At 37.9% G+C, this 19,871-nt stretch overlaps 1 long non-coding RNA gene across 1 annotated transcript in view; it reads left to right on the top strand.

The window, feature by feature from the left end:
- LOC129397815 (uncharacterized) overlaps nucleotides 1–19,659 on the top strand; it is a 37,802-nt gene extending 18,143 nt beyond the window's left edge. The window contains exon 3 of the long non-coding RNA XR_008625431.2: nucleotides 18,507–19,659. This is a non-coding gene — a long non-coding RNA (uncharacterized LOC129397815). The remainder of the gene's footprint in view (nucleotides 1–18,506) is intronic.
- The last annotated feature ends 212 nt before the right edge of the window (nucleotides 19,660–19,871 follow it).

Genomic DNA, 19,871 nt, shown 5'->3' with positions numbered 1-19,871 from the left:
AGATCCCAGGCTTTTCTTTACTGGGAGACTTTTTATTGTGGCTTTGTTCTCATTACTTTTTATTGGTCTGTTCGGGTTTTGCATTTCTTCATGGTTCATTCCTGGTAGGTTTTATGTGTCTAGGAAATTGTTCATTTCTTCTAGATTTTCCAACTTATTGGCATATAGTTTCTTATAGTAGCCACTAATGGTCCTTTGAATTTCTGCGATGTCAATCATAACATTTCCTTTTTCATCTCTGATGTTATTTGTCTCATCTCTTTTTTTGCATAATTAGTCTAGTTAAAGATTTGTCAATTTTATTCAACTTTCAAAAACTAACTTTTGTTTATTTTTTTATTGTTTCATTTCAATTTTATTAATTTCAGGTATAATCTTTAAATGTCTTCTGATTATTTGGTTTTTGTTTGCTCTTCCTTTTCTAGTTTTTTAAAATGCGTCATTTGAAGCTTTTCTTCCTTTTTGATGTAGGCACTTAATAGTGACAGACTTCCCTCATAGTACTGCTTTTGCAGTATCCTGTAGGTTTTGATATGTTGTGTTTTAACTATCATTTGTCTCTAGAAAAATTTCAGTTTCCTTCTGAATTTCTTCATTGACCTACTGCTCATTCAGGATCATATTGTTTGATTTCCATGTATTCGCATAGTTTCTAAAATTTCTTTTTATTGATTCTTAGTTTATACCATTGTAGTCAAAGAAGATGCTTGATATTACTTCAAGTTTTTGAATGTTTTATTACTTATTTTGTGACTTAATTTATGGTCTATCCTTGAGAAAGATCCATGTGCTGAGGAAAAGAATGTGTATTATGCAGCTCTCGGATGAAACATTTTGTAAAAAATCTATTAGGTTCATTTGGTTTATAGTGCAGATTAAGGTTGATGTCTCTTTATTTTCTATATGGAAGATCTGTTTAATGCTGGAAGTGAGGTGTTGAAGTCTCCAACTGTTATCATATTCAGGTCTATCTCACTCTTTAGCTCTGATAATATTTGCTTTATATATCTTGGTGCTCCAGTGTTGGGTGCATATATATTTAAAATTGTTATATTCTCTTCCTGAATTGAGCCCTTTATCATTATATGGTGACCTTGTTTCTTCTTATAATTTTTGTCTTGAAATCTATTTTGTCTGACATAAATATAGCTACTCCTGCTCTTTTTTAGTTTCCATTAGCATGGAATATATTTTTCCGTCCCGTTATTTTCAGTCTGTGTGTCTTTATAGGTGAAGTGTGTTTCTTTTAGGCAACAGATGATTGGATTTTGTTTATTTAAACATTTATTTTCAGTTTGGGAGCACATGTAAAGTTTCGTTATATAGGTGAATTCGTGTCGTGGGGGATTGTTGTACTGATTACTTTATCACCCTGGTATTAAGCCTGATACCCAATAGTTACTTTTTCTGCTCCTCTCTCTCCTCCTACCCTCCATCCTGAAGTACACCCTAGTGTTTGTTGTTCCCTTCTTTCTGTTCATGAGTTCTCATCATTTAGCTTCCACTTAATGTGAGAACATATAGTATTTGGTTTCCTGTTCCTGTGTTAGTTTGCTAAGGATAATACCTTCCAGCTTCATCCATGTTTTCACAAAATACATGATATTTTTCTTTAGCCAATCTATGTCTTTTGTTTGAAGAGTTTAGTCCATTTATAATAAATGTTATTGTTGATAAGGACTTCTGCCATTTTGCTATTTTTTTTTTCTGAATGTTTTGTGGTCTTCCTTCCTTCTTCCTATCTTCCATTTAGTGAGGGTGATTTGTTCTGGTGATGATTTAATTTCTTGTTTTTATTTTTTGTGTATCAATTGTATTTGTCTCTTTTCTTGGCTTGAGAGTACTATGAGGCTTTCAAATACTATGTAACAACCCATTATTTTAAGCTGATAACAATTTAACACTGTTTATTATACAAAGAAAACTAATACAGACTCTTCTACCCCTTAATTTCCTCCCTCTGCTTTTTAACTTTTTTGTGTATATCTTACTATACTGTCTTCAAAATTTGTTGTAGATATTTTCGATGGATTCATTATTTAGCCTTTCTACTTTAGATAGTAGTTTACACACCAAAGTTACAGTATTACAACATTCTGTTTTTCTGTGTACTTACTATTGCTAGTGAGTTTTGTACCCTCAGGTGATTTCTTATTGCTCATTAACAATCTTTCCTTTCTGTTGAGGTACTCCATTTAGCATTTGTTGTAGGACATGCCTGGTGTTGATGAAATCCCTCAGCTTTTGTTTGCCTGGGAAAGTCTATTTCTTCTTCGTGTTTGAAGATAGTTTCACGTCTATACTACTCTAGGATAAAAGATTTTTCCTTCAGTACTTTAAATATGTCATGCCACTCTCCCTGACCTGGAAGGATTTCACTGAAAAGTCCGCTGACATACATATTGGAGCGCCATTGTATATTATTTGTTTCTTTTATATTGCTGCATTTACAATCTTTGTCCTTGATCTTTGAGAATTTGATTAATAAATGCCTTGAGGTAGACTTTTTGGGTTAAGTCTGCTTGGTAGATCTATAACCTTCTTGCATTTGAATGTTGAATTTTAAAAATTCTCTGTTATTATTTCTTTAAATAAACTTTTGATCTCTATCTCTTTCTCTGCTTTCTCTTTAAGGCCAATACCTCTTACATTTGCCCTTTTGAGGCTATTTTCTAGCTCCTGTAGCTGTGCTTCATTGCTTTTTATTTTTTTTTCTCCTCTTTGTATTATCAAGTAGCCTATCTATCTTCAACCTCACTAATTCTTCTGCTTGATCAAGAGACTCTGATGCATTCTTCAGTATACAAACTGTTTTTTGCAGCTCCAGAATTTCGCTTTTTATTTATTTCAATCTCTTTGCTTAATTCATGTGATAGAATTTTGAATTTATTCTCTGTGTTATCTTGAATTCCTTTGAGTCTCTTCAGAACAGCTATTTTGACTTTTCTATTGGAAAGAGCATATGTCTGTTTCTCCAGTATTGGTCCTTGGTCCTTATTTAGTTCATTTGGTGAGGTAATGTTTTCTTGGATTGTCTTGATACTTGCAGATGTTTGTGTCTGGGCATTGAAGAGTTAGGTATTTATTGTAGTTTTCATAGTCTGGGTCTGTTTGTGCCCATTCTTCATGGGAAGACTTTCCAGATACTCAGAAGAAATTGAGTGTTGTGATCTAAGCCTGAACTGCTTTAGGTCTTGGACAATATCTGGGAGAATTCTCTGGATTATTGGGCAGAGACTCTTGTTCTCTTCCCTTACTTTCACCCAAACAGATTCTGTCTCTCTGTTCTGAGCCACATGGAGCCAGAGGTAGAGTCACACAAAGCTCCCCTAAGGCCACCATCACTAGGACTGTGCTGAGTCAGACCTGAAGCCAATACAACACTTGATCTCACCCAGTGCCTGTAGTAACTGCTCCTTGGCTACTGCCTATGTTTGTTCAAGGCCCTAGGGCTCTACTATCAGCAAGTGGCAAAGCTAGTCCAGCCTTTTTCTTTCTCTTTGGGGGAGCAAGTTTCCCCAGACCCCAGGTAGGACCAGAGGTGCTATCAGGGAGCCAGGGACTAGATTCAAAAACCTTAGAAGTCTTACTGGTATTCTGTTGTACTGCAGCTGAACTGGCACTCAAACCACAAGATGCAGTCTCTCCCACTGTTCCCTCCCCTTTCCAAATGCAGAGGAGCCTTGCTCCATGGCCACCACCAGCAAAGGCCCATGGGAAATACTGCCAGACTACCAGCAGTGTTTCTTTAAGGCCTAAGAACTCTTCGCTCAGCTTGTGGTGAATGCTGCCTGGCCTGGGACTCACCCTTCAGGGCAGCGGGTTCCCTTCTGGCCCAGGGCAGGTTCAGAAATGTCACCCAAGAGGCAAGGCCTGGAATCAGGGACCCCAAGAGTTTGCTTGGTGCTCTACCCCTCTGTGACTGAGCTGGTACCTATGGTGCAAGATAAAATCCCTTTTACCTTTCCCTGTGCTTTTCTCAAGCAGAAGGACTCTCTCTCACCATAGACATCAAAGCTGGGAATGTGCTGAATTTCACCTGAAGTCAGCAAGTCTGTCTCACCCAAGGCCCTCAACATAGTACTTGCTTATTGCTGCTGGTTCTTCAAGGCCCAAATGCTCTTCAGTTAGCAGGTGATAAATCCTGTCAGAACTGCCTCCTTCCCTTCAAGAAAGTAAGTTCCCTTCTGGCCCAGGGTGTCTAGAAATGTCTTCCAGGGACTAATGCCCAGAAAGGAGGCCTCACCACTCTGATACCCTATCCTGCTGGTATCCAAGATGCAAGACCAAGTCCTCCCCACCCTTCCCTCTCCTCACCTCAAGCAGAAGGAAGGGGTCTGTTTTAGAGCCATGAGGTGTGTAGCCTTGGATTATGGGAGGGGTGATGCCAGCACACCCTTAGCCACCCCACCTTGTTTCTCAGTAGGTTGCATGCCCCCTTCACATGGTGCGCTGGCCCTAAGTTCAGTTCAGCACTAGGACTTGCCTTGCAGTTGCTATCCTTGTGGATAGCAAGTAACCTTGCCTTTCAAGTTTACTTAGGGCTCCAGAGTACTTTCACCTGCTATGATGAGGCTTTTGTGGGAAGTTAAGTTCTGACCACTAAGATCCGTGATTTCCCTCTGGCTAGGGGTTGTTTGAATGCTCCCTCAGTGGCAAGGCACCCCCTGAGTTTGGTCTGGGTTTTCTTTCTGCTTTAACAGGGCAGTCCTGGATTCAGTGCCTCACATTTGTGGTGCTCTCCCTCTCCTCATTGCAAGGAAACACTCTCTGCACCATGCTGCCCCTGCCAGGGGATGGGTGGGAGACGGATGGTGTCAGTGATTTAAGATTTCTTTCCTACCTAAGTGCCTCTTTCAGGAATATAAAGTTAAAACCAGGTACTGTGAATACTAACCTGATTTTTGTGGTTCTTATGAAGGTGCTTTTTTTGTGTAGACAGTTGTTAAATTGGTGTCTTTGTGTGAGAGACAATTGGTGGAGCCTTCTTTCTCTGCCCCAACTCCCTATAGGGTATTTAGTAGCATTCCTGGTCCATACTAATTAGATGAAAGTAGCAACTGCTTTCACCCTCATTTGTTGCAATTAAAAATATCTCCAAACATTGCCAAATGTCTTCCCAGAGGAAAAATCAACACTGGCTTAGAATGACTATTGTAGATATATTTTATAGGCAAAGCCAAAAAAAAAAAAAAAAGGACTGGAAAGAGATGTGTCCAGTATGATGCATTAATTGGAAGATAGTTAAACTTTTGTCACTATCAGACAAAGCAAATAATCCAGGGTGTGTTTGTGAGCATTGTTCAATGAGGTAACCCAGGAAACAGCTTTCGGGGGTGGAAGCATTGCCATACCAAATATATCTGATTTATTAGGTAGCTCACAAGAACTGAAACAAATTTTTAACTTGTAGAAAGGCCAAAGAACATATGAAGATTAAACAACATCAATTTTAAGAACACAAATCTCAAATTGCATGCTTCACTTTCATTCCTCTCTCAATGGAGAAAACCTAGCCATATGGCTACATGAAGTGACAAGAGTTTTGCAATTTACTCTCAAGCTGGAAATACATGTAGGCAGTCAAAATGTGGGTAAAGAAAAGTCTATAACTAAATAAAAGTTTTGATAATGAGGGATAATTTGCTGTCTGTTCCAACAATGTCTTAAAATTTTTGTCTGATCAACTAAAAGAATCCTGTTTCCTTCCTAGGAAAAACTGGTAGAATATGTTTATCAAAGGTAGTAATGGTGCAGGGAAAGGCCAGGAGTTCAGTTTTTGAACATATTAAGTTTAAGATGCTTGTTTGACATCTAAATAGGGAGTGTTTTGAAAGAATGACCCAAATAATTTAGGATAGAGTTTTAAATTTCAGAACATGAGCTTGTGAAATGGATAAGCTCACCAAAGGGCTGTGTGTTTATGACTAAAGGATTCTAATAAGTCTTAGGATCCTCTGATGCTTCTAATTGAGGAAGATGAGAAAGAATTAACACATGAAACTGAGAAGTAGCAGTAAGTAGAATGGAAATTATTGTAGTGTCCCAGAAGCTTAGTGAAAAGTGCTTTAAGGAAAATAAAATGATCAATTATGTTAAACCCTGCTAAGTCAGTATGAAGAACTAACCATCATGATCTTAGAGCAATTTTGGTGGCATGGTGATTTTGAAAAGGAAGTAAGAGAAAATATGAAAAGAGAACTGGAAACAACTGTCATGGTTACTTATCCAAGGAGTTATACTGCAATCAGAGCAGAGAAATGGAACAGATGTCTCAGGGTGGGGGTGGGGGCAGTAAAGAGGTTTTATAATCCAATAAATGCTATAAAATGTTTGTTTGAATATTCATATGAAATATCCAAAAAAGGGAAAATTTATAACTTTTGCTATTTTTCCCAGTACCTCAAAACTGAACTAGCTTGAGTTCTGTTATAAACACCATTTTATTCATTCTTTTTATTTAAAAAGTTATATGTTATAAAAATTTGTATTTTCATTTAGAAAATGAAATATATAAAACTTTTCTATTTTGAATTCTATGTAATATTATTTGAAATAGTAAGATTGACATTCCATCAATATATACTAGCATGCCCATCAACCACTAAACATTTTCCCCTAATCTGATCATCTTTGGATCTAGCTATATGCTGCTTACAACAGACAAAATCATAAAAACACAGAAAGGATGAATGTTAAAGAATAGAAAAATAGATAACAAACTATGCAGTCATAAAAAAGGATGCATTCATGTCCTTTGCAGGGACATGGATGAAGCTGGAAACCATCATTCTTGGCAAACTATCACAAGGACAGAAAACCAAACACTGCATGGGAGTTGAACAGTGAGAGCATGTGGACACAGGGCAGGGAACATCACACACCAGGGCCCGTTGGTGGGTAGGGGACTGGGGGAGAGGTAGCATTAGGAGAAATACCTAATATAAGTGATGAGTTGATGGGTGCAGCAAACCAACATGGCACATGTATACATATGTAACAAACTTGCACGTTGTGCACATGTACCCTAGAACTTAAAAGCATAATGAAAAAAAAGATAACAAGCAAATATTAACAAAATAAAGACTGGCATAACTATATTAATATAAAAACTAAGACAAAATCCATATTGACAGATTTAAAAAGGTGAATAAATAATGAAAACAATTCAAAATGTTAGCCTCAAAAATAAATAGCAAAAATTGACTAAAATGCAGGGAAACAGACAAATGCGTCATAAAAATTTTAATAAAATACCTCAGTAATTTATAGAATATGTGTGCACACACACACAAACTTCATCTAATGGCTATAAATGGAACACTACACCTAATAAATGAGAACATATTTTGTAAAGCACAAATGGAACATTTGTTAAGTAAAGTATTGACCACATACTATACCTGCAAATTTTAAGTGTTAAAATCTGACCACAATTAAGTTAGATATCAATATTAAAAATTGTTAAAATATTCCATTTTTTGAGAAATTTAAAAATAATATAGTTCTAAATAATATGTGGGTCAAAGAAGATAAACCAGTGACCTTTTTTGATTAAATGATGTCTATTAGTATGCTGTTTATTTAGTCTTTTTTAAACTTTTTTTTTTTGGAGACAGAATCTTACTCTGTCAGTCACCCAGGCTGGAGTGCACTGGCACAATCTTGGCTCACTACAACCTCCACATCCAGGCTCAAGTGATCCTCCTGCCTCAGCCACCTGAGTAGCTGGGATTACAGGCACACGCCACCGCACCCAGATAATTTTTGTATTTCTAGTAGATACAGGGTTTCATCATGTTGGCCAGGCTGATCTCTAACTCCTGACCTCAAGCGATCAGAACAGTTTTGAAAAATAAGAACAAATTGAGGCCAAGTACAGTGGCTAATGCCTGTAATCCCAGCACTTCGGGATGCTGAGGTGGGCAGATCACTTGAGGTCAGGAGTTCGAGACCAGCCTGGCTAACATGGTGCGGTGGCTCACACTTGGCCATTTTTTAACATCATCTTAGAAAAGACTAATATATGTAACAAATCTGTGGCATGAATAAGAAAAAAGAAAAAAATCAACATCATTAGATATAAAAAATATACTAAAGACATATTTTTAAAGTAAAATAAAATAAACATAAGTAATTAGTGTTAAAAGCAAATGCTTTAGCAATAAATTTGAAAGCTTGTTACATTTTAGAATAATGCAATTTATTTCAACAGGCTCAAAAAGATATAGCAAAAAAGAATATCCTATATCTATTTAGGAAATCAATAAAAAATCCATAGGAGTGAGTTTCTCTCTCCTCCAAATGAAAATCTGGACCCATATAATTTTAGTGGTGAGTTCTTATATCCATTCAAAAAATTAATCCCAAAACAATATAAGTAAGTTCTTCTATAGAGCAGGCAATTAGGGAACAGAAAATCAATGAGGCTACTACTACTATAACTTTGATACCCAAAACAAATGAGGTAATAAGGGAGTATAAAATTATTATCCCATCTAGTTTTAAAAACACAGATGGAAATAGCTCACATAAAATATTAACGCACTGAATTTTGCATAATATTAAAAAAATCATCTTGCCAAATTGATATTTTTTTCCAGGAAATGTAGAGAAAACATTAAATACAAAGGTATCTAACATTAGAAAAATTGATGAATGCAATTCCTGGTTAAGTGACATAATTCCTAGTTGCTTTAATAAACCTTCTAGATTTTAAAATTATAGAAATGACAGACCATAAGTAAAAAGAAAGCAGTAACTACTATGTTGGTATCATGAGTTACATTGATACAATTTATGATTTTGTAATATCCTCACATTACAAAATACAACTGTATTTTGTAGAGAAGTTTTTAACTATGCTTACATATGAAATGGATTGTGAATTTATCTCTTGTAATTCATTGAATTTAAGTTTCAAATATACAACAGTATCACAACAGTATTTTGATATCCTGTATCCAGAAACACCTTTTTTAAAGCATTATCTGTGCATGCGACATTTGCTAAAACTCATCTGCAGAACCGTGTTTGGCTGATGCTATCTTGGAAATGCTTTCCATTTACAAGCCAAGGTTTTCAAGAGGATTTGGTCTATCTGAGTTTTCTTGTGCCAATTTTTGCATTTCATATATTCCCCCCAAAAATGTTTCTTTTCCACCTATCATTTCAATTATTACTATATGACTGTTAATACTATCTTTAAAATAACTTACAACTTCTGCTACTTTATAGCAATTCATTTTATATTTTCTTTTATTTTTCTGTTTATTTCTCAATCTCAAAACAATTGTCTTTTATTAATGTTTTCAAAAGTACCAAATTTATGTTGTAAAATAAGACAAAGTGTCTATTTTTCAAACGCTTTAAATTATTTAGCACTTTTGTTTTTACAAAACAAGATTGGCTGAAATGATAAGACACATAAGTCTCTAGCATACACTTTACAAAGTAAAGTGACATAAATACCATAAAAACAGACTACAAAATGAAAACTATTATAAGGATGCTATTATTTATTCTCCAAAAAATAGGAATCATGAAACTTCATGCATTTAACATTATAGATTTGAAATAATATATACAGCTAAAACTGACAGGGACTACTAGAAAAATAATTATTATATTACAAAAATATATAAATATAAGAAATAAACAGATCAAATAGACCTCAATTGAGCAAGAATAAAGAAGATTTAAATAACATTCTTAAGATTTAGCTGACAGATAGGTCTGTACCCAATAGAGAATATATTCTCATTTAAATGTATGTTGGACATTAATAAAAATTGACTACAATGTAAATATAAAATTCCAAAACCTTGATACATATAAGTGACATTTATGTAACAAAAATAACATTTGTAATCCACAGAAAGATAGGATCTCTCATGTAAATGTAGGTCAGGGTATTGTTAGCTGATCTAGGTTAGCCTCTTTGAGGGTAACTAAAATTACTTGGTTTTGCTCCACATATTTCATTCACCAGGGAGCTAACTCAGGCATGTTCTCATTATAATAGCAGAATCTGAGAGAGTCAGAAGAAAACATGCAATGCCACTTGAGGCTAGGCTGGGAACTGATACACTGTTCATTTCTATCTTATTTTATTGGCCAAACCAAGCTAAAGGTCAAACCAAGATTTAAGGGATAGGGAACTAGACTGCACACCTCTTTATTGAGAGGAGTTAGGAAGTCATATGGCAAAGGATGCATACAGGGAAGGGTAAAGAATTGAGATGATTAATACAATCATTCTTCCATATGAAGACTAGGAAAGACAGGCAATGTGGGTCTTAGCACTAGTAGGTCCATGCAATGCTTGTAGAAATAATATGAGAAAGATTATCTATATGTAACTTCCCCAAAACAAATATTACACAATAGGATGGAAGATTATGGGGAAACACTTTCTTCTCTGGACAAATAACACAAAGATTTTTGTAAAGCTAAACAAATGAAAAATCCAGAATTTGTCACAAATTACAGAATACTATCTTGATAAAGCATTAACACATAGGTATTAATATGATTTCTAGTTACTCTACTAATATTTCTCTTTTCCTTTATGCTTTCCACTTACTTTTCTCTCAAAGAACAGTGAAGGAACTTTAAACATACCATGATATTTTAGTTTTTTCAGGAAAAATGTTATTCAAACTGCTTCAGAGTATTCCATGAACAGTAACAGGTTTTCATTGTTGACATATCTATGACTTTATTAATAATAATGTTGTCCCTTCTAGGGGAAATATCTACCTTTAGCTTGGTTTCTTCATCATTTAATTAAAATCTCTGCAGCAAAAGCTTTGTGCATGGTATGGTTAGAATAGGGGAAGTACTGAATGTGCTCACTGAGTACTGTGAATCAATAAAGAATTTTAATAATGGGTGATGAATATAATAGTATCACATAATGGTTTCACTATATTTCATGACACTTCCACCTATGTATTCTTGATTATTCTTCATTTATGCCATGACTCAATTCAAAAAGGATTTGAAGTCTTGAATAATCTCTATTTATTAAAGTATTTGACAACATTAAGAGCCCATTGTTTTATGATTAACTACTGATATTTAACACTGGAAAGAAAGGAAAAAAGAATTGTCATTCATCCCTGTGCTATATCATAATATAAATAAAAGAATGCAAAGTGAGGTTGTGAAAAAAGTCCTAACGTAATATGAAAGAGTGTTTTTGATTAAAATTGGGACTCTCTATACAGGAGAATTGTTAATTTCATGCCCTCTGAAATATCAAAATAAATGAATTATACTCTACATGTAAAAAACACTTTGCTTTTAGAAAAAAAATTTTAACACCCTGCATAAAAGATTAATAGATATAGCCAAGTGCATCTGGCAATGTGAGTATAGTACCTGTTCCAAATGCCAGCTGGATTTGTAATTACATCTTTGGAGAGTTTGAAGACCTGAATGGCTGCACTGGATATAGTATATATGATTTCCTGACAGCTAGTGCTACTTATCAAATATTAACTCTCCTTTAAGTAGAGATACTATTTTATATATATTATATTTAACATATATATGAAAGAAGATAAATATCCTTCTATTAAATTAATTCTCATCATATAAATATAATTAAGGGGGTCTTCAAGATGTCTGACTAGAGGCATCCAGTACTTGCCTCTTCCACAAAGAGCAACCAAAATAGCAAGTCAATAATCACACTTAAAATAGCCTGAGAGAAAACACTGGAATTCAACAAAGAAATGACAGAAAACACCTGAGGCATGAATGGAAAGGGAAGCAGTGCAACCAACTTGGCTAGGATTGGCTGGCAGCCAGCAAGGCTCCCCAGTATGGGGGAAGCAGAGATACCAGCAGTCTACATTCCCACCATGGACTTTTGTGATCCTAGCCACAGAAGAGGCCCTATACCCAAATACAGGCCCTGAGATAAGTAGTATAGCAAGCTTCCTCTAGTCTATACAATGGTGTTGCTTCAAATAGGGAATTCACACTGAGTCCCACACACCTCCTGAGACCTAAACAGCTGCAGTATGTTGCCATTTTGAGAGCCCAGACATCATTCAGCTCTGGGGCCCAATGGTCCCTGCATCTGCACATCCCTGGAAACCTCCACTAACATTCTTCCATGTCCATCCAGAAGGCTGTAGTGGCATGATGACAGCTGGACCCAGCAGTGTAGCAGGATTCCCCAGCGCCATAACCCTCACTGTGTCCTATACCCTAGGGAATGGTCTGTGCAGTGCCTCAGGGAGGCTGTCCTCAGGACAAAGGGAGCCAAAGTGCATACTCCCCAGAGTCTGAAAGCTGCCTGCCTGGGTCCACTGCCAATAAAAGCAACACCCACGTCCCCAGCAGCAGGGCTACAGAACATTTGTGTGTGTCGCAAAGACAGTCCCTCCCTGCCCACTGCTGCTGCTACCTGAGTATGCTGCCCAGGGTCTTAGGAATTGCCCCACCAACCACAGCCTGTAGCCAGGTACACCAGTAGGGAGTCTAAGAACAGGCTTACCTGGCCTGGCACCACCCTCCAGTGCCTAAGCATGACACTCTGGGACTTGGGCTTTACCCTGTCCTGTATGTCATTCTGGGCATGCATGCACACCAACAGAAGGCCTAACAACAGGCCAAGAACACCTGCTGCTGGTGGCAAAGCACACCATCTGGGATACTGAGGACTTCCCTGCCACATCCAGGGCTGGCTAACCTAGCCTCCTACTGTTGCTGCCACCACTGGCACCCAGATAGCCTGCCTTATATTTTGGAGCCATCATCACCACCAGTAGATGCTGATTAGGAACCTGAGGATTTTCTTGCCACTTCTACTGCCATATCCCATGCCGTGCATGTTGCCTGGGAATCCAAAAACCAAGCCCCTGCCTGGCCCACTACTGCCACTGTTGGCATCTGAGAAAGCCACCTGGAGGCCTAAGAATTGGCTCACCTCAAGCTGCTAACAATAGTGCCCACCTGGGGGCCCAAAGACAAACAGGCTTGGCCTGCCGCTGCCACTATGGGGCCAGAGGACTAGTCCACCTCATGTCTCCATCCCCACCTCAGGCTTGGAAAAGCCTCAAATCTGCCAAGAACCCTATGCCCAGTAATATGGTTTGGCTGTGTTCCCACCCAAATCTCATCTTGAATTCCCATGTGTCATGGGAGGGAGCCAGTGGGAGGTAATTGAATCATGGAGATCATGGGGGCGGGTCTTTCTCATGCTGTTCTCCTGATAGTGAATAAGTATCATGAGATCTGATGGTTTTATAAAGAGGAGTTCCTCCCTACAAGCTCGCTCTCTTTGCCTGCCTCCATCCATGTAAGGCCTGACTTGTTCTTCCTTGCCTTCTACCATGATTGTTGGGCCTCCCCAGCCACGTGGAACTGTAAGTCCATTAAATCTCACTTTCTTCCCAGTCTTGGGTACATCTTTATCAGCAGCATGTAAACAGACTAATATAGTAAATTGGTAACAGTAGAGTGGGACGCTGCTGAAAAGATACCCAAAAATGTGGAAATGACATTGGAACTGGGTAACAGGCAGAGGTTGGAACAATTTGGAGGGCTCAGAATAAGACAGGAAAATGTGGGAAAGTTTGGAACTTCCTAGAAACTTGTTAAATGGCTTTGAGCAAAATGCTGATAATAAGGACAATGAAATCCAGGCTGAGGTGGCCTCAGATGGAGATGAGGAACTTGTTGGGAACTGAAGTAAAGGTGACTATTGTTATGTTTTAGCAAAGAGACTGGCAGTATTTTGCCCTGCCCTAAAGATTTGTGCAACTTTGAACTGGAGAGAGATGATTTAGGGTATCTGGAAGAAGAAATTTCTAAGCAGCAAAGCATTCAAAAGGTGACTTGAGTGCTGTTAAAGCCATGCAGTTTTATAAGAGAAGCAGAATGTTAAAGTTCAGAAAATTTGCTGCCTGACAATGTGATAGAAAAGAAAATCCCATTTTCTGAGGAGAAATTCAAGCTGGATGCAGAAATTTATATAAGTAATGAGGAGCCAAATGTTAATCACCAAGACAATGGGGAAAATGTCTCCAGGGCATGTCAGAGGTCTTCACAGCAGGCACCACCAACATCACAGGCCGGAGGCTTAGGAGAAAAAATTGTCTCATGGGCCAGGCCCAGGGTCTCTGTGCTGTGTGCAGTCTAGGGACTTGGTGCCCTGTGTCCCAGCAGCATCAGCCATGGCTGAAAGGGGCAAATGTAGAGATTGGGCCATGGCTTCAGAGGGTGCAAGCTCCAAGCCATGGCAGCTTCCATGTGGTGTTGAGCCTGCAAGTGCACAGAACTCAAGAATTGGGGTTTGGGAACCTCTGCCTAGATTTCAGAGAATGTATGGAAATGCCTGGATGTCCAGGCAGAAGTTTGCTGCCGGGGTGGGGCCTTCATGGAGAACCTCTGATAGGGCAGTGTGGAATGGAAATGTGAGAGTGAAGCCCCCACACACAGTCCCTACTGGGGCACTGCCTAGTGTAGCTGTGAAAAGAGGGGTACCGTACTCCAGACCAAAATGGTGGATCCACTGACAGCTTGCACCATGCACCTGGAAAAGCCACAGACACTCAACTCCAGCCCATGAAAGCAGCCAGGAGTGAGGCTGTACCCTGCAAAGCCACAGGGGCAGAGCTGCCCAAGACCATGGGAACCCATCTCTTGCATTGGTGTGATCTGAATGTGAGACCTGGAGTCAAAGGATATCATTTTGGAGCTTTCAGATTTGACTGCCCCACTGGATTTTGGACATGTGTGGGGCCTGTAGCCCTCTTGTTTTGGCCAATTTCTCCCATTTGGAATGGCTGTATTTACCCAATGCCTGTACCTCCATTGTTTCTAGGAAGTAACTAACTTCCTTTTGATTTTATAGGCTCATAGGTGGAAGCACCTTGCCTTTTCTCAGATGAGACTTTGGACCGTGGACTTTTGAGTTGATGCTGAAATGAGTTAAGACTTTGAGGGACTGTTGGGGAGGCATTATTGGTTTTGAAATATGAGGACATGGGATTTGGGAGATGCCGGAGCAGAATAATATGGTTTGGCTCTGTCCCCACCCAAATCTCACCTTGAATTCCCATGTGTTGTGAGAGGGACTCAGTGAGGTAATTGAATCACGGAGATCATGGGGCAGATCTTTCTTGCGCTTTTCTCATGATAGTGAATAAGTCTCACAAGATCTGATGGTTTTATAAAGAGGAGTTCTCCTGCACAAGCTCTCTCTCTTTGCCTGCCTCTATCCATGTAAGATGTGACCTGCCCCTCCTTGTTTTCCACCATGATTGTGAGGCCTCCCAGCCATGTGGAACTGTAAGTCCATTAAGCCTCATTTTCTTGCCAGTCTCAGGTACATCTTTATCAGCAGCAAAAGCATTCCCAAGAGGGACATTTATAGCAATAGAACCTACATCAACAGAGTAGAAAGATTTCAAATAAATGATCTTAAGGATGCATTTCAGGGAACTCAACAAGCAAAACAAACCTAACCCAAAATTAGTAGGTAGAAAGAAATAGCAAAGATTCCTGTCTACCAAAGTGAACCAGAAAGAAATAAAAAATCTGAAAAGACCAATAATGATTAATGAAATTGAATCATAATAAAAAGTCTCCCAAGAAAGAAAAGCCTAGATTCTGATGCCTTCACTGCTGAATTCCATCAAACTTAAGAAGAACTATTACTAATTATTCTGAAACTATTCCCAAAAAACTGAAGAAGAGAAAATTCTCCCTAACTCATTTTATGAGGTCAGAATTACCCTGATTCTAAAACAAGACAAGGACACAACAAAAGCAACCTACAGGTCGATATCCCTGATGAACATAGATGAAAAAATTTCTTATCAAAATACTATTATACTGAATCCAACAGCACATAAAAAAGATAATACTTTCTTATCAAGTGGGATTCATCCCAGGGATAAAATGATAGATCAATATCTACAAATCAGTAAACACAATTCATCACATCAATAGAATGAAGAAGAAAACCAAATATCTCAATAGATGCAGAAAAGCATTTGATAAAATTCAATGTCTCTTCATGATAAAAACTCTCAACAAACTAGGCATATATGGATCATACCTCAACATGATAAAGGGCCATATAAAACAGACCCACAACTAACATAGTGAATGAGGAAAAGATCAAAGCTCCTTTTCTCTAAGAACTGGAAAAAAGATGAAGATGACTATTTTTGCCAGCCCTATTCAACATAGTAGTACTTGAAGTACTAGCCAGAGAAATCAGGCAAGAAAAAGACATCCAAATTGAAATAAAGGAAGTCAAATTGTCCCTCTTTGCAGATGAGTTGATCTTATATTTAGAAAAACTGACCAGGTGCGGTGGCTCATGCCTGTAATCCCAGCACTTTGGGAGGCTGAGGTGGGCAGATCATGAGGTCAGGAGATCGAGACCATCCTGGCTAACATGGTGAAAACCCATCTCTAATAAAAATACAAAAAATTAGCCGGGCATGGTGGTGGGCACCTGTAGTCCCAGCTACTTGGGAGACTGAGGCAGGAGAATCATGTAAACCCGGGAGGCAGAGCTTGCAGTGAGCCAGAATTGCGCCACTGTACTCCAGCCTGGGTGACAGAGTGAGACTCTATCTGAAGGAAAGGAAAGGAAAGGAAAGGAGAGGAGAGGGGAGGGGAGGGAGAACCTAAGCACTCCTCCAAAAAAACATAAATCTTAGATCTGACTTAAAAATTTAGTAAAGTTGCAGAATACAAAATCAACATACAAAAATCAGTGGTGTTTCTAAACACCAGTAATGAACTAGCTGAAACAAATCAAGAAGGAAATACTATTTACAATAGGTACAAAAAATATGAAATACCTAGGAATAAATTTAACCAAGGATATTAAAGACCTCTGCAAGGAAAACTACCAAAACCCCATCTCTACTAAAAATACAAAAATTAGCCAGGCATGGTGGTGCACACACCTGTAGTCCCAGCTACTTGTGAGGCTGAGGCAGGGGAATCACCTGAACCGGGGATGCAAAGGTTGCAGTAAGCCAAGATTATGCCACTGCACTTCAGCTTGGGTGACACAGTGAGACTGTGTCTCAAAAAAAAAAAAAAATTGAAGAAGACACCAAAAATTAGAAAGACGTCCCATGTGCATGGATTGAAAGAATATTGTTAAAATGACCATATTGCCCAAAACAATCTACAGATTCCATATATACCACTTCAAAATACCAATGGCATTCTTCACAGAAATAGTAAAACATAAAGCCAAAATTCACATGGCACCAAAAAGAGCCCAAATAGCCAAAGAAATTCTGATCAAAAAGAACAAAGCTGGAGTCCACACACTATCTGATATTCAAAATATATTACAAGGATATAGTAACAAAACAGCAAAGTATCGGTATAAAAACAGATATACAGACAATTGTAACAGAATAAAGAACTCAGAAATAAATTCACATAATTACAACTAACTGATTTTTGACAAATGTGCCAAGAACACACATTCAATAAATTACACTCTTTTCAATAAATTGGGGTGGGAAACTGGATATTCATATACAGAAGAATGAGACTAGTAACCTATCTTTTACCATATATAAAAATCCACTAAGTTTACAGATCTAAGCTTATGACCTAAAACTATAAACAACTAGATGAAAACATAGTGAAAACCCTCTAGGACATTGGTCAAGGCAAATATTTTATGGCTAAGACCTCAAAAGCACAGGCAACAAAAATAGACAAATGGGACTATATTAAACTAAAAAGCTTCTGCACAGCAAATGAGACAAAATTATGAAGAGACAACCTATTGAATGGGAGAAAATATTTGTAAACTATTCATCTGTCAAGGAACTAATGCCCAGAATAAACAATGAATTAAAAAATAGAAAAGTAAAACACACAATCCTATTAAAAAGTAGGCAAAGGACACATAAACAGATATTTCTGAAAAGGAGGCATACAAATGGCCAATAGGTATATTGAAAAATGCTCAGTATCATGAATCATTAGGAAAATGCAAATCAAAACCACAATAAGATATATATAATTTCTATAATTATTTACCATAAGATATTATTTCTATCACATTGCCTTTAACCAAAGATTGAAGACAGGTTCTAGAAAAGAATAAAGGGGAATAGCTCACAGATTACAGAAAAATGTATGAGATAGTTTGATTAGTAGCCCTGTTATATCTCTGTCACCACAGCTACTGAGCAAATGTTTCATTTAATCTATAAATCTATAATTGAGGAAGGAAAGCATTTCAATGGGACAGGTGAAAAAGGACAATCAATTCAAAATTAGATATAGAAGAATTTCTTTCAAAACCAGTATGCTGGATTCTCCTAATGCTAAGAAAAAGATTGTGAGTTGTAGATCTACAGCAAATTAAAAGGTAAAACATGACAATGATTTGCAAAAATATGTCTAAGAAAGTTGTGTTTTAATGAAAATTCAAGTGAAGGGAAGGTTTTATTTTTTTATTTATTTCTTTTTTCTTTTCTTTTTTTTTTTTTTAGATCGAGTCTTACTCTGTTGCCCAGGCTGGAGTACAGAGGCATGATCTTGGCTCACTGGAACCTCCGCCTCCTGGGTTGAAGCAATTCTCCTGCCTCAGCCTTTCAAGTAGCTGGGACTACAGGCGCACACCACCACGCCTGGCTAATTTTTGTTATTTTAGTAAAGACGGGGTTCCACCATATTGGCCAGGCTAGTCTTGAACTCCTGACCTTGTGGTCCACCTGCCTTGGCCTCCCAAAGTGCTGGGATTACAGGCATGAGCCACCACACCTGGACAGTGAAAAGAAGTTTAAGCACCAAAGTGGTCTCCTTGGGGTCATGTGTCATCTTTCTCCAGTGTATTTGAAAAAGCAAGAGGGTTTGTCTCACAAGAACTCATCAGTTATCCCCATGACAGATCTCTGCTGACCCTCCTACTCCCTTCTCTGTGGTTGGTTACTTCTTACTTCACCCACAGAGTTCACATGGAATTTCAACCCTGGCTCTCGCTGACCCAGTGTGTGCCAATGCTGACCTCTCCAGAATGGAAATATGAAGATGGTACCATTTCTTTCAACCCTGAACTTCATTCTACATATAGAAACCTCCACTTTACTGAATGTTTGAAAATATCTAGAAAGCATTACAACATAAGACGTATGGAGGAGGAAGAGGGTACCTTTAAAGTTATGCTAACTGTGACTCTCTTGGGAATCTAAGAAAAATAATTAAAAGTTTGCCTTCCACAAGAGAACATCTCATGGCAAACTCCCTGTTTTTAGAGTTTATTTTTCTATGTGGAGATCTAATCTACATTCTTTCAGAGGTGGTCGTGTCCTTAATTCTTTGGTACAAATCTCCACCACTCTTCAGGAGGTCCTAGTTCCTTCCCTTCAGAGGGATCAGACCTACTCCTTAAGCCCTGTAGCTCATTCATTCCCCCAAATTGAATTCCTGAGTAGAGAATAGTAGTACATCAAGGTGCTTTAGCAGGCGAGTATAGTAAGTGCTTGGTACTAGACTCAGGAAACATCAGTCTAGTGTAGATTTTGAGAGCCAAACTATGGTCTGCTCTAAGTTTCTCCACCTTTGTGAAGTAAAGACATGCTTTCTTGGTCTCCCGGTAACAGCCAGAGTATATACATATGTATATATATCTATAAAACGTGTGTGTGTGTGTGTATATATATATATATATATGTTTTAACTGTAGTTATACACACACACAATTCTCATAATATGAATGTAAAAAATAAAATGTTTTGATTTTAATTTCTCTAATGACCAGTGGTGATGAGCTTTCTTTCATGTTTGTTGGATGCATAAATGTCTTCTTTTAAGAAGTGTCTGTTCATATCCTTTGCCCATGTTTTGATGGTGTTGTT

Source organism: Pan paniscus, chromosome 4 (assembly GCF_029289425.2).
Source record: "Pan paniscus chromosome 4, NHGRI_mPanPan1-v2.0_pri, whole genome shotgun sequence".
Taxonomy (NCBI): Eukaryota; Metazoa; Chordata; class Mammalia; order Primates; family Hominidae; genus Pan; species Pan paniscus.
This window is presented reverse-complemented; position numbering and strand designations above follow the sequence as displayed.